Here is a 24,881-nt window from a genome sequence, read left to right on the forward strand (position 1 = left end):
TTCTTCTCTGTTAATTACAGATATTTCATGTGACATTAAGTGATTAAGAGGACCAGACTGTCAGTTCTCATCAGCAGGCACTTAAACAAGATGAGAAGTAGCTTTGAAGTTGTTATAGGAAGGGGCATCTTTACAAGAAATCCCGTGCTATTGCAACATGGAAATTCTCTGAATTCCTATCCAGCTGAAATGAGAAGAATACCAAGAAAAAGGCAAAGGGGGACAAAAGAGCACAAAGCAGGCGCTGATGGTCAATCCACAATGACTTGAGAGGGAAATCCATGGATTCACAATTCTCATATATCTTATCTTCAGGGAATGCACAAATCAGTATTTCCAGAGGTATCTATTTTCAGATCTTGATTTTGATGCTTAATCTGTGATAGAACTTGGTATCTAAGGAAACTGGAGATGGATATCATAAAAAACTGGGATCTAAATTTTTTTCCCTCTATTTTAGTGTTCTGTATCAACAGCAAAGGGCTGTATGAGAATCAAAGAGTCAAGAGCTGGTGAAACACCTTGAATGTGAAGTGCAATTTAAAAGCTGGAACAGTGGCTGGGCCGGGCCTACACGGTCTCACTGAACTGGCTGCATTCAGACAGGGCTTTCTGAGATGGAAAACAACTTCACATCATCCCTCTTTCCACTGAATTGTGAAGTATGCACACATCGTTGCTGGACACTGCGTTAAAACTTGTGCATGAAGGCTATTAATGACAGCTTCTTTGGTATTTCTGATTCACCTACTGAAACAGAACAACCATTTGCAAAATCAAATCAAATGTATTTGTTTGCATTGACTTTCTAATTATGTGCCAGTCCTACAATTTACTGTGTAGTCACTCCTGTGGATTTTGCTCACTGTCCTCAAAGTAGTGATTCAAGAATTGGTTTTCCATTAAATGCTTTTTTATCTTATTAATGAATTCCACCAAAGTATTCTTAATTCTCAATTAGGGTGTTAAGCAAGAGGAAGTATTCTCCTTCATGATTTTTGATGCCATTTTGTTTAAATGGCATCCCAAATAATTGCTCTAGTTAAAAGTTTTTAAAAAGCTGCAGTATTTTTGTTCACCTGCAGTGCTCCCTCTGGCTGCCTCAGTTTTCAGAATTAAAATGATCATCCTGTCAGCTTTGATCTCTTCTGATGCTTTTCAGGTTTAGCTCCTCCCTGAAATACAAACTTTAAAGTTAACTTAGATGAATTGCGCATTTAGTCATAATAACGCCTTGGCATTTTCTCTGCCAGTCGAAATAGACAATTTAGGCAGCATGTAGTATTTAAATCCTTTAGGCTCACTTCACTTTTTTCAAAGGATGTCTAAGGCCTCTGCCTCATATATTAGAGCAGTAATTTTAAACAGTGTTTCCTAGTAAGAAGGCTTTATGGTAGTTACTTCTGCATGACTGAGAGATGCAACTTTAAGGAAATATAAAAGGAATTATTTGCTGTAAGCTTTTGTCTGAGTAGCAAGGATGTTTACATATTCAAGAAAAAAGAAAACAGCACAGTCCTAGTATTGTTACTCAAATAGCCTGGATTTATTTTCTTAAAATTAATTAGCTATACTTCACAGTTATGTAACATGAATTACATGTTCCAGACTTTCCCAGTCTTAAAAGCAACAGGTAAAAAGGTAAAAAAAAACCCCAAACCCAAGCGCCAACCAGAAGCCACTTCTTGATATTCATTTTGCATTTTCCTAGTTGTAATCCCCTTCATAGTACAGGCAATACATCTCACCCCTCAATATTTCCATCATTTAAGTTCTGCAATACATTATTGCCTATGCTGATACTTCTATGGACAGCATGAGACCTCACTCACACAAATGTGATTAACTTTGGAGAAGAAGTGACTCAAAAGAAACTTTTACAGACTGGGAGATTTGCCCACTGTCAACCAGGAAATCTCTTGAAGAGTAAGAGTAATACTTCATCTAAGAATTTTGAATTTTGATGTCATTTTGACAACAAAGTGCCCAAAACTAAACCCAAGGAATACTGGTTTCATTAATGCCACAACTGCAAGAGCCCATGCCCTAACAGAGCTCTGTGAAGCATGGATTCTGCATGGCTTCTGCTTCTTCGGCTGTTGGGATGTTTTTGATAGTGTCATGTGGAAGCAGCACTGAGCACAGACTATCAGAGCAGGCAGTAGAAGTGGCAGGACAAAGCTGAGAAACAGCACGGCTTCTAATCTGTGTAGTAGCTTCATTTACCCAAGTGGAGTCTCCTTGTAAAGACCCCCTACCTAGAAAATGTTCTGCACAATCTTGGTAAACAATATTCAGTGCCTGTGATGAATACTTGTAAACCAGGAGCTTGTCAGAGTCTACGGAAAGAGCTACTGCAGTTTAATGTTATTGTGCGCATCATTATCACCCACGCAAACCTTTTGATGGATGGATGAATAATCCCCATGAGTGGGAAAGTAACACCAAGTGATGGATTTCACCAGCATAAATATCACCAGCAATTACTTGAAACTGGTAAGGAGAAAGAAAAAGGAAAAGAAAAAGAAAAAGAGACAGTACACTGAAAACTTTGATTTGGATATACATTAATTCTAATTGAGAGTTTTATATAGCATATGAGAACCTTTAGAATGGGATGAAGCTTGCTCTACCTTTTCTATGACAGCAAAAGGGATGCATAAATGTTGAAACAACTTTCAAAGTAGGACAGTGAAGAATATTTTCAGTTTAGTTTTTCATCTCTTTTGCTGAAACAGATTATAAACATTCTTGTGTAATATGATCTTCATGTAGACAGTCCCTCACAAATGATACAATTAAGTTCTTCATAGCCACTATGTGGCCAGCAAATATTAAGCATTATTATGGATAAAAACAATTTTTCTCATAACCAATACAGTAGATGATAAGTAGATTGTAAGAACAGGATGGCTGAATTCCTGCCAACCACATGCAGAAGGCACAGAGAACCTTTATTACAGAAGAACAGCCACTGATATCCCTATTTAACAACCAAATTATGCCAATTTTTCTTTAAAAAACAGTATTTTCAAGAGGACTAAGAGGACCAACCACATGCAGAAGGCATAGAGAACCTTTATTACAGAAGAACAGCCATTGATATCCCTGTTTAACAACCAAATTATGCCCATTTTTCTTTAAAAACCTAGTATTTTCAAGAGGACTAAGACATACGCTGGTACTCTTGTGCACTAACTCAAGTCACTCAAAATCTTAGTATGTATCACAGTAAGAAATATGATCTTAATCTATGAAGTGTTATTTAAATTTTGCCAATATGTTCCAAGTTTCTCTGTGTCCTGTAGTATGAAACATACCTCTTAAATTGCTTATTTTTCTACCAAGATTTGCTCTCCTTGCAGGTACTAAAAAATGACAAGATGACCAGTCAGAAAATGGAAGCAAAAACTGAAATTGCTGATGGTGCATCTTGCTGAAGCACTGTATCTGGGCTTAATTAGATGCTAATACTTTTGGTCTGAGTGTTGGCCCAGCCACCTGTTATGAGTTTTTATTTTCCTGCCAAGTTATGGGAAAACAAGCACTTATAAGTGAGAGCTTTGTCCTTGAAGGAAGTCTTTTATATAAACTAAAATTAATTGGGCCCTCACTATTGGCTGACGGCCTTTCAGGGGCATTTGAAGGAGAAAGTGAAGAATGATGAAGTAAGCCCCCAGACCCATTTCATAAAGACCCTCTGGATTATAACACGCAAGTGCAGGGGAATTCCAATGGCCACACACATGCGCAGAAGGAGTACCACTTACATAACAGGGGGAGGGAAAAAGGGCCTCTGGCTGGACAGTGCTGGCCACACCTGCCCAGGTAAGATGTCATCGGCCAACTGGATAGAAAGCAAATGGCTCATGCTCTGAGTTCACTTGCTTCACATAGAGGACAATGATGCCTCTGGACAGGACTCCTGTTAACTTGTGAGCCTGCCAACCCTTCCAGGATGCAGCTCTGGGGAGCCTGGGCATTTTGGGGACTGTAAGACAACTTCATGAGTAACACCCGGGTGGGTGGGTGTGTTATATGTAGAGCTTATTTCCCTCCTTCTCTCTGTCTCTCTCTCGGGTTCCCATTTACTTGGTCACCTCTTGTAATAAAATATTGTTTTGTTAAGCTTTCAATGGTGTTTTGGTCTCAGTTTCAGCATCCCTCCGAACCCTCCCTATAACAAGCACAAAAGTGATTTGTAAAGACAGAAAGAGTTAGTAAATCTTGAACAATATTGGGAGAAGTCTTCTACAGAAGATATTAAGCAGAGCATCCAATCAAGGGCTAAAGGAAAAAGCATCACAGTAGACCAAAGTGGCTTGAGGGAGACTTTAAAAGCCTTTATTTGAAAGATGGAATGGCCTTGAAAGACATGCAGTTCTGTATTGGTATATACATGTATAAATGATAGAAAGAAGAAAACAAAACAGTCCCTAGAATCTTGACGTAAAATTAAAGAAACAGATGTGCCTGAAGCACAGTTCAGCAGCTTCCTGTCTTTTAAAGGTCTTATTTTGGTATGAAATCAAGAGTGTCAGACCAACAAATCAAATCTTAGGAACTTCACAGTCACAGATTTTAACTCTTGGGTGTTATATGGCACATACTCTTCAATGATGTTAATGAATAAATAAATGAGAACATCACACCACTGCTAATGTTGTACAAGTATTCTGTTTTATTCACTTCTATGTATAAGATAGAACATTCCCCACTGGCTTCATGCTCTCTCCTATGCAATTGATGTAGTATCAGTGTTCTTTTCGAAAAAAAATCTCACAACAGAAAAACACAGCAAAAACATTTCTGGGGCTTCACCTAGGCTATTTTGAAGCCTGCTATGACATATATGTAAGACAGTAAATAGATATATGATTCATTGACCTTATACATATTTGCCAAAAGAAAAAATGGCATTAGGTACTACATTATCTTGGGACTCTTGGGAACCATTTAAGATATGCATTGAAAGTTATGAACTCCATTTAGCAGAACATAGAGCTGTGTAGGAGTGACGGTACATGCAGCTCCCTGGTGTCCAGATGGCTCCAACTTCTGGGAAAAGGTATTTGCAGGTACCATTTCCACAGTCACTAGGTACTGACTTTATCTGTTTTTAACTGAAGGCTGTTTTGTTTAGTTCCCTCAGTTTATGTGGCACTTCTAAATTATTTATATCAATTTTGGGAATACTGAAACCCCAGTCCTGCTTTGCTGCTTCTTTGTTAGACACATCTCTTTCACTGACTTGCTGTCCTTAAAACTGTGAAGGCCCCTTCAGCTCAAGACAGATGGAAAGCCTATTTAGTTACCAAATGTTCTTCTGAGAAGACAATTCAGTTAGTGAAGGGGGATTACATATAGCTAGTCCTAGATTTTAAGAGGTTACTGACTCCATTGAAAACATTATTTCAAATCATACCATATGGATGTTCATATTTTCAAAACAAATCCATTACTCACACCTTTTGGGGCAAGGAGAGACAAAGCAATCTTTAATTATATTATGTATTAAAATTGTTAAAGTTTGAATCACCTGAAAGTGGATGTATTCAAGAATGAGAACTTAAAGTCTCAGTTTTCCATTTTGGATTAGCAGAACTTTGTTGTCTGCTGTAATTGTGCTTGTCGAGACTTCATTTATAATTAAAAATTTGATATGGGACAGAAAATATGTATAAATACACACATGCTCACTTTGTCTTTTTATTATATACTTAACACAGCATGTGCCAAGCACGAGAAGACAGACAGTATGTGGCAAACAACTGAAGCATGGCTTAAGATTCTGATAACAAATGGTCCTGGCATTTGTTTTGAGATTTGTATTCTGATGATTGCTGCCTTCTGTTAATTTCCTTTTTGATCATCAGATGTCTGTCTTTTCTTCATATTAAAGGTTCATTGGATTTGTATTCTCTCCTTTCACTCCTAGGTGCAGAAACACTTCTTCTGCTTTCCTCTCTGTTTTGAGTCAGTTCCCCAAAGGTCTATACACTACTTACACATTTTCAACAATCTTATCCCCACAGCTCCAGAATAAAACATGTATGTGCAATATCTCATAGATCAGAGATTCTTTCTTGTGTGGATTGGCTTTAAACTAAAAGGCGGGTGTGGGGTAAAGGTGGTCTTTCTGTTCTTCTTATGAATTTAGTCATAGAAGCTAAAAAAACTAGCTACCTATATGACACACTTCCACAGTAGAGTTTTGATTGCTATTTATAGACACCTGGAATTTCCTGTGCAATTCCTCTGACCCAGCTAAACAGTATTTCAAATGTCAGGCCCTGTTCTGCATGTTTTTAAAGCTATTATTTTAAGTCTGATTGAGCTGATGAAATTACAATCACTGTATGCATTGGCTCACTGTCAGTTCTCTTCAAGACAAAGTTACTGAGGTTTCATTAGAAACAAAATGTATTAGTACTAAACTAAAAAGAGATGGAGAGCAAAAGTAGGTATCCGTATACAAATTCTGTATTAAGGTAATTCTATTGGCTTAAAACCAATGCAATTTAGGGCAAAAATCTTTCCTTTGGAGACAAGATCTAAATCAAGTACAGCATTACAGTACATAATAAAGATAGAAACATCAAATTAGCAGGATACCACAGATGGTTTCCCCTTCATTTTCCACATTCTTCTCCCAAGCAAAGAGTTACAGAAAGAAAATGGAACTAAATATAAGATTATGAATACTTTTGATAGCAGTACAAATTGAAATCTCTGTCCCTCCACTGACCTTCCTGGAATAGAAATGCCCCAAAGGACATAGAGGAAGATATTCTGGCATTATCTGCTAGTTTAATCCATAGAAAACAGACTGACTGCCTTTCACCTTTTTCTGGTTCCCTTTCAGGCATTCCAAATATTTATTTATTTATTTGTTTGTTTAAAAAGCAAATTTGATAGTTAAATTTCCTATCACCTTTAGAGTATTAAAAATTAATGGAGAATGGAATACTACTTAAAGAAGCAGGAAAAATAGAAAAGCGGGCTAGAGAAACAATTTATGACTCCAGTGGGGTACTTAGATTCAAATTAGCTGGGCAAAGGAATTTGAAATAGACAATCAATGCTTTGATGTTTTTTAATCACAGTAAACAGTATTTGTATCTCAAGCTGTATGTTTGAAAGGAAGCCTGTAGAAATTAGACCACTGGGCCCATCAATAGCCCTGGGTAGAAGAATATTTTAAAATCATTTGAAAAGTATAGCTTTAACTGCATCAATGCACAGAAGTAATTTCTGCTATGTACATTCCAAATGTAAAGGCTATACTGGCCTAAGCTGCTGATGCTATCGCATCTGAAAATGATTCTGCTTTAATATGCTCTTCTCTTCCTTCAGAGGTTGACAGGCTGATAAGTTGAGAGTGTCATTGGCAATTCAGCACAGGAAAATTTCTCTGCTAACAAGTCAAAATTAGTTTCCAGATCTCTTCACTCCTGAATAGAGATTTTGCAACAATTGGGTGGCCTTCCAATATGTTTCAGTGGTTTTAATAATGAAGTCCTAGAGGAAACTATTGTAGATTACAAAAAATAGTAAAAGTACTGCAGGGACCCAATCTACCTGAACTCTCTCTCATTCTTTCAGAGGTTACCTTGTTTTTCTTAAAGTAATTTCAACCTAAGCACAGTCTCTCTTGCTCCTTCACTCCCTGCAAAAAATCCTATCCCCTGACTTCAGTGACACTCTCCCCTTAGGCTCTCATGAGCTTCTGGCTGAAAGTCAGCTGAAATTTTCCCAGTGAGAGTGTAGAATAAACCACGTGGGCATAGTGGCTTTCCCAGTGCCTTTCTCTGATTTATTACTCTGTGGCCTAAAGGACAATCAAATTCTAGACTTCATTACAAAGAAAAAAACCCACAGATGTTCAGCTTAACAAATATATCATGAAGTACTCCATATACTTTGGCACATCGAGCATCTTAGGCAGGGCTTTTCCAATGCTGTCGATATTCTTAAGTCAGTTAACTCAGTGGCTCAGAGCCAAATGTAGGTCTTTCAAGCCTACATCCATGAACATATGCACACATGATGGTTAAGGTACTGCTAACTTAAGGCAAAAGATAGATCCAAAATTGGAAATCTGTCAAAAGTGAGAGCTCTTCAGAGGGAAAAAGCATAAATCATGGCTTCCTGAATTGAGCACAACCTTTGGAGATGGCATGTGTTTAAGTGGGGATCCTATATAATGGTACACCACAGGAAAGTTAAAATAAATAGGGTATAGTTACCCTCTAAAGCTTTTCCATTTTGGGGAAGAAAGACTTATTCTTCCCATTAATCCTCTCTCACTGAATTTGTGGTAAGAAGTGAAGCATCATACTCTCTTGTTCTTTATATCCATTTCCCAGTGCATAGGAAAGAAGAAGATGGATTAATGGAGACACAAAGGAAATATAAAGATGGGAGGAAAACCATAAAGTTCAGAGAAAGGATGGAAGATAAAGAGAGTCTGTTGAAATGAAGATGAGTTTTTCCAGTAACTTTTGTTCACTTGGAAGGCTGCAAAAGCTCAATGACTATTTCTTTATTCATAATTTAAACTGAATATAAGTAGCAAGATATCAAATTCTTCTATCATACATTGTTTTGATGAAGGTTTCTGAACACTGAACTTAGCAGCAGCTGCCTAGCCTGCAGTTGCTGAGGGTCAGAGAAAAAAGTCTAAACATGCTTTCACTAGAGGCATTTAAAAATTAAGTGTTAACACTCTAATCAGGGATCTGACATGCAAGACCAAGTTCATGGAACTTTTCTTTTTCTGACAAACTGAGAAACAAGTTCAAAATGCATCTCGTGTCCTCTAATGTAACTCTCTTGGCACAAAACCGCACCCTTAAGGTGCATATTTTTTGTCTTCCTTTCTTCAATTTTTTTTTCAGTTTTTCAAGCTGAACATCTGACCTTTTATCTAGACTGAGAAATGCACTTAGGTCTGTTTGTTTCTCCTCAAGGTAATTTCCAATATTTCTACTTAAAATTTGCATACATTTTGTTTTCCTCCTCAAAACTCACTTAAGTGTCAATGAAATTGAATCTAACCCAATCCCTAGGTTCTGTTATTAAGATATCTTCTACAAATTGACTGTTGCCTTGTACCAGTTTGGTTTCAGTTTCAGGACAGAGCAGTATTTTATTCAATATACTGTAGGTAATTACATTGGATAAAGCGTCTTATTCTAAAACAGGAATAGTGCCCTGAATGCTCCATTTAGATTCTCTTCCCTTGCCAGCCTCTATGAATTACTGGAGGTGCAGATCACAGTCAAGTCTGTCTTGGCTATTTGTATTTAAACCAGAGCCTTTCATATCACTGAAAACTGATCCTAAATGTGGGAGTGTTGTCAGCTCTGAACATAATCCGTCATATAGGTATCCTAATATAGAATATCCTTAGGGATTTGCTTCCACTACTTTATACATTGGAGCTGAAATTACATCCTGCTAGTGTCACAGCACACAAGCCCTTCAAGCAAGAGCCTGTAATTGGAATGTTGTGAAACTTCTGCTGTTCAGTAGTACAAACTACCATTGAACAGTTTGGTGCAAGTCAGTAGACAAAATCATTGGTACAAAGTAAGGAGAAACAAAGGTGAGTTTACATCACCTTTACACTTTACCCTCTCTGTTACAGAGATCAAGTTTCCCCACATTATTACATGATGATGGCTGCGTTAAGTCCATGCAGAAATTATGAGCCAGAGTGATTATGAGGAAGCAATTACAGCAATTAATTTGTGACAAATTAATGTCACAGAGTTTTGTCAATGTTAATCTTCCTTTGCTCAAGGTCTCCAAAACAGAGTTCAATGTACTCCTGAGCTTAGCAACAGTAAGACTATGCTTCATTTTAGCAATGGCACTTTGACAGAAGACAATATACTAAGGAAGTTCCTACTGCTATAAAACCACTCAGTGAAGGCACAACACAGAACAGTAAAGAAAATCACCACCGAAAAACAGAGTAGCTTTGGATGGACAATGTAAAGAACAAAACAAAACCATGCCAAGCTTAGACTCACTTAAGCTCCAGAAAACAGATCCAGAACGGGGATACATATACGACATTGTATCAAAAGTCATCTGCAGCTGACCTGACCTTCATTCAAAGTATATCCCAGCTGGAAAAGAAACTGGCTATATACAGGAGACTTTCGTGGTGGGCAAGGCCTTGCCTTCCTAATCAAATTCACCATTTACATCTTTCAGTCCTGAAGGACTTACAAGTCCAAGTTGAGATAGAAAAGGGTATTATATTCAGACAATATTTTAATACCACGCCTTAGTGGACATTTTAATTAAAAGTGGCAGTATGTTTAGAACAGTCTTCTCAATGTTCCAAATAAGAGAACACATAAATTCAATGAAATTTCAGAAAAGGCAGAAAAGGCAATATTGGACTAATTTTAGATGAGTGAAATCTTTCCAGTGTCCTTTCTTCCTTGTGAGTCATACACATAATTTTCATGGATTGAAGTCACCTATAAATTTCTCAACACTAGTACAATGTCCATTCTGCTATGTTATGCTTTCAGATAGTGGGATACAGTCCAAATTATTTGTGGAAGAAATAAGAAACTGTGATGGGTTTAACCTTGGATGACTGTCAAGCATTCACCCAACCACTGCCTCTCTCTCTCTCTCCACCACTCAACAAGAAAAGGCAAGAAAATAAGATGGAAAAGCTTGAAATAAAGCAAAGAGATCACTCACTGATTACCACCACAAGCAAAATATACTCAACTCAGGAAACCATTCTAATTTGTAATGAGTTAAAAATAGAGAAAGATGGTGAGAAACAAAGACAAAAAGACAAATACTTCTCCTCTATTCTTCTTAGGATCAAATTCTTAATTTCTGACTCTTCTACCTGCCTGCCACTAAAAAAGTAATTTCACTTGGACAGGCAAATTGAGATACTCAATTAGTAATTCAGAAAAATTCAGCAAAAGAAAAAAATTGAGGGAAACCAGAGAGGCTTAAGAGGTGCACGGTTCAAAATATCTATGTTCACCATTCTATGATAACTGGTGTGACAAATGATTATGATGTCATCTCATTATATGGTACCATAGACTCAGAATTTCACTAGAATGTCAGAGAAAATAGATCAAGAATTAGGGCATGTAGGCAGACAGCACTAAAAAGTATTAAAAAACCTCTTCATCATACATGAGTATGAAATTAACTTCATTACACCTTGTCTTTCAAAGCAAGCTGAAAGCCATAACTAATATAGTCCTTTCCATCAAAAGGTCATTTCATTTATTCTTTCTACTGAGGTTTGTGCTGAATGAATAAAATCAATAAGTATTGAAACATCTGGAAGGAACAGAATATTAAAACAGTGAATTAACTGCCGGCAGAAGTTATACATAATGTAACTGGAACATAATCCAAAAAAGTAAAATTAATTTTCCAGTAAGAATGCAAACATAAAGGGAAAGACTGGTGTGTCTAAGGTAAGAGAGGCTCTAAGGTTCAATAATTATTAGACACCTTCTGTAGATTACTGTTTTCACAGTATCAAATAATTTGGCACTAATGGGACGTGGGTTTTTTTTCCTATTCTTTATTAAAGTAGAATGAAAGTCAGAGTAACACTCATCTGTCACACTCAATAGAAAAGGTCTACATTTTTAAATTTTGCTTATATGCTACTAAATTATTATTTTCTTTCTTAATTTCTTGGGTTTGCCACTAGCGATCTTGTTATGTGATCTTCAGAGTTTCTTACAGATATGCTAAGATAAATTCTAAAATCCTGTTTAAAACAAGCAAAGTCCTTCCTGATGTTTTAAAGATTTCTGACATCCTGACAAATGACACTATTTTATCCAATTTCAGTACTATATTCATTACTAATCTATACCTCAAGAAGGCTGCTTACAAGATGAAACCACTTGGGGCCAAAAGGAAGTGACATTAATTACTTCATGCTATTTTAAAGGTATTGATCCTCTTTTCAGACATATATAGAGGGTCCTTAGAATGTATGTAAACAATTGGCTTTGTCTCAGTGAGGAAACTTCCTGAGGCCTAGGCAACACCAACATGATAACTACTGTTTTCCTTTACCTATTCAGGTAAAGGTCTATTTTGAGTAACAAGAGGAGAAATCCCTTAATTAAAATTTACTGTGATCCTTGGCCCACTGCTCATGATCCAGTCCATGACTCTACAGCACAAGATGTAAAGGTGGTTATTCCAAAACATACCACCTGTTGCACTTGCATATCAAAGACTCTGGTACCCATCATTAGCCTAGTCTGACTATATATTATGTCACTATTGGAAGAAAAATAAATACAGAAGCCAACACCAGCTTTCAAGGAATAGTCTGATTTTCTTCTCAGTCCCCTCTAACTTGGATCTTAACTGAAACCCCAGTTTATATGCACAAAATTTAAAGTAACTTTGTGCTCTCTCTGTGTCGAGTGCTAATCACAGAACCACTGCATGGTCCAGTTCAGAAGATCATGTAGGCCAACCCCCACGCTGCTGGGAGCAGGGACACCTCCCAATAGTGCTCCAACCCCTATCCAACCTGGTCTTGAACACTTACAGGAATGGGGCATCCACAGCTTCTCCAGGCAACCTGTTCCAGTGCCTCACCACCACCACAGTGAAGAATTTCTTGCCAATAGCTAATCCAAACGTGCTCTCTTTCAGTTTAAAGTCATTATCCCTTGTCTTATTGCTACATGCCCATGTAAGAAGTCCCTCTCCAGCTCTCTTGCAGGCTCCCTCTGAGTACTAGAAGGCTGCTGTAAGATCTCCCTGGAGCCTTCTCTTCTCCAGTCTGAACAATCCCAATTCTCTCAGTCTTTCCTTATAGGAAAGGTGCTCCTGCACTCTAATCATCTTTGCAGCCCTCCTCTGGTCTCACTCCAACAAGTCCATGTGTTTCCTATGCTGGGGTTCCAGAGCTGGATGCAGTTCTCCAGGTGAGGTCTCATGCTAAATATAACTTGGATCTAATGTTTTGGATTTTTTTTTATTTTTTACTTTTTAAATAATTAAAACCAACCAAAAACTCTCTGAGAGAAATAAAATAGAGTCATGATAGATTGTTAAGAGGATGCTTGTGCAGAGTGGAATGAAGTCAGGGAAGCTCTCATGCACAGAAGATCTTTTACAGCTCTTAGTTGTTAAATGCCTTCATGTACCCATCCAAGTCAAAATGTACTTTCATGTTTCTCAGAAAAAAAACTAAGCAATCCCCTCCCTAAACTACTCTTGAACAGTACTACTACAGAAGTGCACATGGGCACTAGAGAGACCAAAAGGTCTAAGTATGTGAGGTCGAATTATGATTTCCAACTGTGCAGTTTACAAACACCTTCCTCAACACTATTTATATAAATATAATAATTGCTTCAGCAGCTCCAGAGGAACAAGCAGAATCCTCACAAAATATTTGACATAAATGGGTCTGAGTCTGCACGGTATAAAATCTGGTTTGGGGTGAGATGTGTGGGGAGGGCTGCACCGCTAATTCCGGCTGCACTGGATGGTGCCCTTCAGAAGCTGTCCAGCAACAGAAGGAACAAAAATAACATGAAGCAGGACTTTGGCCTGTTACACACCAGAGCAGTGATTATGGGGTCAGAACCACCTTGTGGAGGTGCCTATGTGTGTGTGGAGGGGAAGGAATGGGTCAAACCTCACAGGGGTGGGGTGGTATTGTATCCTCATGGCAGTCCCTGTAGCCCACACAGGGAAGCCCCAGAGAAGCTGCCAGTCAGAAACAGCCCTGGAAAACTAGAACATCCCACAGCTCCTGGAACCCCTGACTCAGCTCAGATTGGCAGGGACAGTGAGAACACAGCCCCTCACCCTGGCCTGGGACCCCAGAGTGACTGAGGGATCAGAAGGGGTTTGACTGTAGAGACCAGAGCAGAGAAAACCAGAGGCTTTGGGGTGCCATGTGTTGTGGCCCTGCCATCTGGACGTGTGAGAGCTGGTCTGTCACAAAGTTTCGGTGGTAGTTATTTCTCCCTCTTTCTCCTCTCTTTTCTTGCTCCCTCTGCTTCTTTTTCTTTGCTCCTTTCTTAATGCTTTGGGTGTCTTGGAGCTGGGGAGATTGGATTCAAGCATTGTGAATTTATTGAATATTGACTTGGGTGTTGTGGCTTAGTATGTGCTGAGTTGGTATTGTGGTGGAACATTTTGTCTAGCTTGTGTGCTGCCCTTTTTGAACCTTCGCTAAGTACCCCTTTTTTCCTCCCCTAAATTAGTAAAGAAACCTCTTGGGAACAAGTCCATGGTTTATTCTCTTGATGTTTCTTTACAGAATCACATATATACAAATATTAAAGTAAAACTCTTGGCAGAACCCATGAGCCTGCAGCGCTGGAGCTGGAGTGTTACATGGGCCATACCTACACAGGCTGAAAAAGAAAACTCATTTCAAGCTATTTCTGTGAGTTTTGGCCTAAATATAATTTCAGAGAAAATGAATGGAAGGTCTAAACAAACTGAGCTGTTCAGATATCACTGACAGTACACATGTGAATAAAATACTGAAGAATAAGAAGGCAACAGTCCAGCTGCAAGTTTAGATACCTAGCAGAGCTGACAGACCTGAAATCTGAAATGCACTACTTTATGAAAAAGATAAAGGAGAGCAAGGAACACGAATGGCAAAATGCTTACCTGAGTTTCTTTGAATGACATTGTGCACTATTTGACATTCCTGAAATATTATATTTGAAAAAGCCAACAAGCCATTTCCAAATTTTTTTTTTTTTGGAAGACAGAATGAAGTTCAAAAAGTAAGAATGACATACTGTAATTTAGAAACTACTGTACAGTTGTACACAATGTTATGCTTTCAATTTTATTTTACTAATATTGTGTTGGGCATAATAACAATGTAGAATCCCATTGTGTATCTCAGAAAAAGAGGGGAAAAAAAAAGTCCTGTGGCCTCTAGGAAAAAAACACACAATCCTCTTGCATAGTCAGAAGTAATGACTTGATCAAATTCCTACAAAGTTCTGTGCAGGTAAGTTATTCCTTGCCTTAAAAATGGAAGAACATTCCCCCAAAAGGATCATCAGGTTCATCATTCATCAGATTGTATGAGAAAAGCCCTCAGTCTGGTGGGAAGGCCTAGATCATTACATTCACCATTTGTATCCCTATATATGTTTCTATCAATCAGTAGACCTCCAGCATGCTCCTTTGCTGTCGCTGGTATGCAAACCACATGTTTGCAGCCCCCCTCACAGAAGGAGTTAGTGGACTCCAAAATATCCTACCTTTCCGAGTCCTACTTATGATGCCAAGTATAATATCAAATCCCATTCATTCACTAATGCCAAGCTTGTCTCCTGTTGAATGATGTCTTATCTCATTTCATTTGCAACTTTCCAATATGCTGTTCTTGCCTATGCAGATAGAGAAGTCTGCAGACGCTTAAATTGAAAAAGCTACTGTCATAATAAAATCATTCTTTTGACAAGTTTTAGCTGAAAAAAAAATCAAATGTAGAATCACCCCACTTGCTTTCAGCTGCATAGCTGGACTTCTGGAACTGAATTTCACCCACTTAATTAAATACATTTTGAAATGTAAAAGTAACATTTACTGCAAAAGGGCTAAAGGCTTTCCTTGTTTATATTGTTTTAGCATTTCTCAGTCTTTGGGATAAGAGTAATGAGATTCCTCCGAGTTAAAAATGCAAATTCACCTGCCCCAGAAAGATGAAAACTGTACCTGGGGGATATCAATAGTGTTTGGTAATCTGGACAGCTCAGGAAATACTCACACCATATTGCCTAGGATGAAATAGTCTATGAATACTACATTTCAGCATTCGTGCATTAACCTTCATTCCAGTGCTCCCACGTACCATCACACTGTGCTGTGGACTAAGACATTTTCACAGCTTGTCGCATTGCCATCACACACTGACTTACTTGACACTATAAAAGATTCTAATGGCTATGTCTAGGGATTTGATGTTTTCACCCCTTAATTATCAAAGGACTTGTTAAGTTTGTCTGTCAGCTCTGTGGAAAGTTGGGGGAGGCAAAACGTTTTTCTCTTGGTCATGGGGTGGCAGCCACAATTACAGTGTTCAGATTGCAGACCTGCATGCCTGCCAGAGAGATGCTGCAGCAGGTTCTGCTCAGATAAAATGTCTTCATCCACACCTTCCTCTGCACTTCTCAACCCATATGCAGCCTCCGACACAATGAGCCTTCACTGAGCTGAGAACCACAAAGCACAAGGCCCCAGGTCCTTACTTTGATTTCTAATTGAGGGGCCCCACGCTGACCAATAAATGTAAGCAGCTGCATTTGTCTCATTAATGATGAAACTAGGAAGACTGATTTGTTGAAGGATCTCTTTTTTTTTTTTTTAAGGACAAAGTCTACCAGGAGGAAGGTTCAGAATGAAGATTTTCTGGCACAAACAAGACTAGTTCAGCTGAAGCTGGTTGCTCAGAGACTCCTGGATGCAGTGGGAAGGGCTAACCAAATTATGTGTCTAACTGCTTGAAGTTTAAGGGGACTGCTTCCTTCTCACATACTCCAACAGAAAAGCTCTACCATTTAAAAATGAATATGACAGTCTTCTGTGGCAGGGAAATATACAACTTACATATTTCTGAAGATAGTTTATCTATTAAATGATACCCTTACTAGTGAAGAGACTACAATTAAGTATTTTCCATTTTTAAAGGATATTTTCATTTTATTGTTAAGAAAGGGGGAAAAAAGTCATTTCTATAAATAAACTGCTCAGTTGCCATGGTAGTTGGAAAAAACCCCAGCAATCTCTCCCACCAGCTCTGTGAGCTGTCGGTACATGAGGCAGGCCAGGCATGCAGTGTGCTGTAAGAACACAGCACGCCATCAGCACAGGCACCCTTACAGAGAAAACAGGATCAAACAAGGCAGGTGTAAACCATTCTGCGTTCGTACAAGGAAGCCCTACAGGAATATAGGCTCCTTTGGGAATCCATGGGATATTATTATTTTTAAGGACAAACACTCCCAGGAGTTTCTGCCTCCTGTTACATACACTTAGGACAATGAGAGGGTTCTGTACTGCCCCATTATATGGTACAGGAATGGTTTGTGCACCCCTTAAAGAGATGGGAATAAGACTGGTTTTAATCCATCCTTCTGTGGACTGAATTTTGGTTGGGATGAGTCCCCAAACCTTAAATGGTCTTCTCTTTTGAGCATACTGATCTGCAGTACCCCTAGATTGTCCCACACTGCACAGTCATGTAATGATGCTCTCCTCTAACAGCAAATCTCTTCCCTTTCACTCAAATACTGCCACAGAAATTCCCAACACCAGATTTCACAAAGAAATCTAGAGAGGACAACACCATGGCTGTCTTTCTCTACCACAGTGAGACGCTCCAACACCAATCAACTAATCAGTCAGTCAGTTCTGAAAAGGAATTCAATCCTGTTTCTATTTAGTAAACTAGCAAAGACTAATTCGCAAGTAAGAAGTTGAAATTAAAGAAATTCCTAAGCAGTCTGCTGAATTTGGATTTTAATAAAACCTCTTGCATAACAAACACTTTTCAAGGCATATGAGAATGTCTAAGTTAGTGAGAAAAAAATCGTCCTTAAAATCCAAAACTTTATTTAGGAATAAAGGCTAATTTAAATAGTATTTCATACATTTATAAGGTCTGAGTTTATATTTTGTATTAATGAAATACTATCAAATGTGATCTAAACAATTTAATGGTTGACTGAGTTAATTAGCATTTTTCAAAGACTGATAATTAGTACTTTTTTTAACCTCAAGGTCACAGCTCAGAGCCAAGATCTTACTAATTAAAGCAATGACAGTAATTAGGAAGACAAATATAGCATTTTCATCTGAAGATCCTGATGTTTTATTTCAGCATGTATTTCCTCAAAACAGTTACAAGTTCAGTGACATTTTTCAAGACTTGTGTTACAAAGAAGTAGGCTGAGACATTGATAGGAAAAAACATTTTCTTCAATCATCATAGTAGAATGCAGGAAGAAGATTTTGCACACAGGCTGGTAAACTGTCTTGACAACTTTGAAAGGCTGATAAAAATATATGTCCGTTTTTAACCTTTTCCAAAGTGGAAGTATCACTGTTGAGATTGACACAAACGGTGTCATATAAATACCTAAGAGTGCTAGTAAGGGTCCAAATACTCAGAATCGCTAAGACCATTGAACATTTCCTTTATTAATTAAAAATTCATTTTACTAGAAATAAATGTATTAAGTACAAAACAGCTTATATAGTACTCAACAATATAAAACCACTTTTCATACAAAAGTAATTGATTTACCGTTCCTAAAACCATTATTATTAATTAGAATACACATCTATCTCCTACATAGGGTGTATTGATATTTATAGTTTGGGGCAGTTTAAGTGCCAAGAGCTTTGTCTATAAATATCAGAACAAAGAACTCCTTTCTCAAATGGTTTAGTTTCTTTTCACTCATTTATTACTATTTTTACTACTTAAGCACAAGTAAGAGCAATTCGAAATCACGGATAATATCATGCACCCACAATTCCAGGATCTTTCCACAGAAAACTTTCCAGTTGATCTAATCAAGGCATATGAACAGTAGGAACAGGAAAATATTAGGATCTTTCATGGAACTGGAGCTAAACCACCAATATATGGGAAGAAATTTCCTGACAGTTAAGCAGAAAGTCTTCAGGGAAAATTGTTTTGATGCCTCAGCAGCCCTCCTAGTAACACAATAAGAGGCAGGATTAAGGTACCTGGCAGCTTGTGCCAGGTTGGATACTCTAGCCACTGGCAATGTCTGAGATACTTTTGTGGGGCTGGTAGGTACAAACTGGGAGCGAGACCTCAGCTGTGCCCTTTTGGAGCAAATGGCTTCAAGTCAGGCAGGATCTCACAGCATCTACAATGGCAACAGATGCTCAGTTCCCTAAACCTAAGTCCACTCTCTGATTCATGCCTGAGACAGAAAACAGCCTCTAGTATTTTAAACAGGAAAATTTAAGCAATCTGTATGGTTTGGTTTTGTTTGATTTGGAGCTCCACTTGTAAAGTAGTGAAAAGCTGGTATGCTGCCAAAATCAGAGCAACATTAGAAAATTCTCCTTTCATACACAAAGTTGTAAACATAAGGCAATGTTAATGATTCAGTTTCAAATTTCCTGATTTTCTTCTGCAAACTGGTGACATGTGGAATCACCTTCTCAACTCCTTATTATTCTACCAAAAATATAATTAATAAAGTAAAATCTGGTAAATCAATAATAAAATCCCAAACTCTTTATATGCTTTCACAGAAAGGATGATACACTGTACCACACATTGTGTTTTTTTCAGGTTTACCTATTTTCTATGAAACCAATTAAAAAACAAAGTATGAAAGGAAAAATACCAAATAAATGAAGCATAAGCTGACTATATCCCTAGGTACTGACTACTTCTGCACATGCACCTCTTCTAAATTCCCTTAAACATATTGTACTCTATACCACATGGGATACATAATTCTGACACTAATTTTCACTCCTTCTTCAGTAGTTTTCAGGGCATCTAGAAAAGTTTGTTTTCTGCCGTGAAGTCTAGGAGGCTCCTTCATTCTCTGATCAAAAGGAATCTGCATAAACACTTTACAACAGTAAAAATAAATATTGTTGGTTAAAATCATAGGACTATAAAGAACACAATTCTATCTTGTAATTGCAAAACATTAAAAAGTGCAGCCAGTGCAATTTTGTATGTATATATGTGCACAGAAGTATATCTGTCCCTGTCAGTTTCAGCACTTTGGATCAGATAAAATATTTGCAATGAAGTTCAAATCCAAATCTGTCTATTTGACACTGCAAGATATTTGGAGTGAAAATCAAAGACTGCACTGCTTTAGAAAGCAGAGGTTCCCTATGATGTGTCAAGCACACAGGGCCTGCTTCTCTGGGCAGAGACCTTAAATCATCCTTCTGCTGACAAGTGTGTTCAGGGAGAAAGAAGGGTTGTTTATCTTCATGTCTATATAGATTTTCTACAGCCTATTCACAGTAAATGCAAGAAAGCATCTTGGAAAACATGTTACTGACGCAATTCTGTGCTGTGGCTGAATAACATTAAACAAAATTTATCTAGCCTTTGAAGTGCAACCTTTTTATTCTCTGTTCTAAATAGTAAAATAAGTAAAAATTGAGGCTTTCATGTTAGCTCTCTTTTCTCCAGCAAATATAAAGGAAACACAATGAAAGTTGGACTAGGAAATGGACAGTAAAGTATCATAGAGAACTATGCATCTGTTGGAAAAATTGGTTGCATAATAGAAAGAGAAATTATAACTTCATACAGCTGTTTTTATAAGAAGTTTTACCTACATCCACATTTTAGTTTTTCCTCAAGACTACTGGCCAAATTCTGTACCTGTTTATATACAGTCTGCGGCAACACAGGACACAGAGTCCAGCTTCTCAATGCAATTAGTTGTTTGGCACCAGGTGTCCATACCTGAACACCAGAAGCACATTCATTTTTACTTCGCTTTTTTAAGCCCTTATCTGTACTGATGTAAGTATGTTGCCATGTCATATTTGAAAACAGTGAAACATTCCTCATAAAGATGTTGAATATTCTTGGTTAATATCTCTGTAATGCAGTACAAAACAGATCTGTAACAGCCTAACACAGATTAACACAAATGACTCATTTTTATTAATATATGCATTAAAAAGTACCTAAACACCTGTTGGCTTCCAGACTGAGTTATTTTTGTCAGATCTTTTAAAAGAAACTGTCAAAGTACTTTCAAACAGGAAGATCAAAGTTCCTATGATGAATTCAAAGGCATTGACTCTCCATATTCAGTTCTCTGTTGCACAGAAAGCCTAATAATAATGCCTGTACCACAGAGCTGATCATATTACAGGAGCAGCAGAAGGGTGCTGTGGCTCAGCTGACGTGTGCTCTTCCCATCCACTCTTAGCAAAAAACTGTGAGAGCCTGGCATGAAGCAGTGGCTGAGGGTAGACAAGGCAGGGACATGCTGTACAACAGCAGCTCCTTTTTGGCTGCGGCACAGCTACATGCTCCCAAGTCAGGCAGCTCCCCGGAACAGAGACATAAAATAATTTAGTCTGGCAGTGTCTTCTGAAAGTCATCCGGTTCAACCCTTTGGTCAAAGTAAGGGCAGCTTCAAAGTTAAAGCTAACTTCAAAGATCAGGTTGCTCCAGGCCATGTCCAGTCAAGTTCTAGTATCTCCATGACTGAGGTGCCACAGCCTCTCAGAGAACTGTTCCAGTGCTTGACCACCACTCTACCACAAATTATTTTCCCTAATATCAAAATGGAATTTCCTTGTCAACTGGCAAAGGTGAAGATAGCAATATATTCACACTCCTTTCTGAGCAGTACTGAGCAAACTCTACTCCCCACATTGCAAACTCTGATCCTCTTGATGACCCTACTCACTGTATGGTGCAATGTCACTCTTGTTTTGCAGCTTCCTATCTATAGTGGTGAAGGACTCTTGTGAAAGGGGAAGAATTATTTTGTAATGAGCAATTGCCTCAGGGAATTTGAGTTCTACCTTTCTTGTATTTTCTTGTGTGAATATGGAAAACTCATCTTCTTGGGTTTGGCTTTATTAGGGACTGCTGAGCTCTATGACTTGAATTAAACCTACCTATTTGTAGTTATCTAATATGCAAAAATAATGCTTATTTACATTCATTGTGAGGACAGAGTGTAGCTGTGACCTTGAAATATCCAATTCAGTTAACTGCCGAAGGTAACTGCAAGATGGATTAGGGTCTGATGTAAAAAAAAGGGGATGATAAGAGATTGAGCTAAATCTGACTAACTGTGGGGTAAAAAATGCCTGTATTTTCAACAGCCATCAACTTCAAACTTGATCACTTTTGTTGTGTGCTTTTTTAAAAGAGAATGGCCAAGGCAGAGTTATTAAAGTGTCAGTCAGACCCAAAAATTGAGAGTTGGGGCAAAAAAAAATTCTGAAGGCCTTAAGAAGGTCAAGCCAGAATTCTTCTATCTATCATCTATCTATTTATCATCTATCTATCTATCTATCTATCTATCTATCTATCTATCTATCTATCTATCTATCATCTATCATCTATCTATCATCTATCTATCATCTATCTATCATCTATCTATCATCTATCTATCATCTATCTATCATCTATCTATCATCTGTCTATCTATCTATCATCTGTCTATCTAACTATCTATCTATCTAACTATCTATCATCTATCTATCTATCTACTAATTCTCCACCTCATTTCATATATAATAATAATCACTGTGCTAATCCTTGCAAATGGGCAGTCAGTTTATTATTCCTCCAGAGACATGAGCTCATAGCAGGGAGTCAGGGTTCCATTGGGCTGAGCCATGAACCCAGCAAATACTAAGGAATACTGCTGCACTGAAGAACTAACAAAGCCCCTTGAATAGTGAACTGGAAATTCACAAATTTACCAACATCTCATCTTGCAGAGATGCCAAATATCTTAGATGGTAATGGCACTCAAAACCCTCTGAGTTGTGCAGAATTTAAACTGCATCTGTAAGGGAATAGCTTTATGCATGACTAGAAATAGCTTGAGACATCTCATGTCCTTAAAGAACTTTGGCTACATCTTTCAGAATGAGATGAAAGACAAGATTATTAACTCAAACTTTAACATTTTTTGTAGCTTTCATCAGCAGATCTCCTGCTTATAAGAAATGGGCAGAAAATCCCACAATATATACACTCAGATGAATATAAAACTGTTTTCAGGGAAATAGCTTTTCTTAGCTGAAAACAGAAAAATGAAACATCCAAATTCACTTCTTAGTGCAAATGTTTTACAGTATAAAAAATATTTTCCATAATCCTGTTGAAAGACTGGCAAAGCAAATGAGTATTAATGCCAATGTAATAGAAATCTGAAGTCTGTTCCCAGCTCTGCTTAAGGTGACCTTGAAAAAGCTGTCCAATATTTTGTGAAAATGAACCACTGAAAGATATTGTCAAAGTTAGAATTAAGAACCATGTGTAATGTGAAGAAAATAGTAATATTAACAGCAATTAGGAGAAGAGCCAGAACTAAAATTTATGGTTTCTGGGCTTCGTATCAAATGTATCTTTGGACATAATCACAGGGATAATAACAAGGACTGCCTGTGTCTCTTCCGCAGTTCTAGTTCAGATGAAAGCCCGTGCTCTGACTGTGGTGTTTATCTTAATTCTGTGTATGAAATAAATGAACTGAAAATATTAAATGATGGAAATCTGAAGGTCCAAACCAGAATCAGTGACACACAGATTACTTTTTCCTCTTCTGAAAGCAATACCTTTTGATTTTTTCCTTTTGCAGCTATGAAATAATTCTGAGACTCAAAATACATTTCTTCAGTTAAAAAACACATCAAATTATAATTCCACTGAAGACACTTTACCAATCTTCTTAAATAATCAAAAACACCTATAGAAAAATATATAATATTTTCATTGCAATATAAACTTCTCCCTTCTCCTAGAAGGGATCTCAGCAGAAAAAGGATAAATAGCAAGCTTGCATTGCCTAAACAAGCCATTATTTGTGTTGCAAATCTCAACCATTAATGATGATAATAACTGCAAATAAAATAAATCCCACTTGACTCTCAGGAAATGTTGAACATTTGCAACATTGAATTACTTTTTTTTTTTACTTGTAAAATGAATACTTGAGACAGTGTGACATGAGCCACAACTAAGCTATTTTTATTGCTATTCTGAAGGTAAAACTAGACCTGAAAATACTGGTGTAGATTTTTCATAGTATTAAAATAATAACAAGAAAAAATTGTTTAGACAGTATTTCCACTAGAATATGGAAACAGGACAATTGTCAACTCATCTGCAGCTTCCTCAGACATCAAAACAATATACTTTATAACAGCATAGTATTTCTTTACATGATATGACTTTAAATCTTATGACACTAAAATGGGTTAAAATTTTTATGTGGTACTAAATTTATTAACAGTGAATTCTATGTCAGTATTATGCTGATTCTCTAATCAGCAATAAATGTGTTTAAGAGCATGTCCTACGAGACTTAACAGGGATGTTTAGCTAAAATAAGCACAAGCACTGAAAGTGTTAAATTTCACTTCGAGTTGTCATTTTCTGAGGGTATTTTAAAGAAAGTTAATACACATCAAAGTCATCAATCATGCCAGCTCCTGAGTGAAATTCTCCATGCCTCCTTTTTCTGTCAACTTTGTGTGCATTAAGAGTATCATCAGACATGATGACTATTCTCTCACTTGCAGACAGAAGCAGCTTGCAGGACTGACAGAACAACTTTGATATAAAGTAAAAAGTAGAAAAAAACTGCTTCCAATGTTTGTAAAATTGCCTAACAGCATAATTATTTGCTTGTTTATGTTGGCAGAGAAGCAGAGCGATCCTAACACTGGTCAGAGGTCTTCAAAGAGCATGGAGAAAGAGCAAAAGATGAACTACTTTTTGTAATTATAAGTGACAGCATTTCTGTTAGCTGTGTTTCTCAGACCTTTCTCCCGATTTTAAGAGAGTCTAATTTCTTCAACTTTCCTTTTCATCAATAGCTATTTTTTGACCTGTAATATGAAAGGTTCATCTGTTGTTTGACGAAATATCAAGTCCTCCATTTCTGACTGCAGAAATGTATTATATATGCACTTCTCTATCTGTAAAAATACTGTATCGGCTGTCTACACTAATGTGGCCTGGAGTGAAGAAAGTTCTCCTTGAGCAATATCTAAACTTTAAGCTTTTTTCCTTCCTTTTCAGTAGTGAATTACTTCCCTGCATTTCAATGTTTTCTACTTGGACAAACAGGGAA

General features: G+C 37.5%; 1 protein-coding gene across 4 annotated transcripts in view; it reads right to left on the reverse strand.

The window, feature by feature from the left end:
• DLGAP1 (DLG associated protein 1) overlaps positions 1–24,881 on the reverse strand; it is a 423,046-nt gene that overhangs the window by 199,334 nt on the left and 198,831 nt on the right. The gene's annotated exons all lie outside the window — the stretch shown is intronic.

This window comes from Pithys albifrons, chromosome 4 (genome assembly GCF_047495875.1).
Source record: "Pithys albifrons albifrons isolate INPA30051 chromosome 4, PitAlb_v1, whole genome shotgun sequence".
Lineage (NCBI taxonomy): Eukaryota > Metazoa > Chordata > Aves > Passeriformes > Thamnophilidae > Pithys > Pithys albifrons.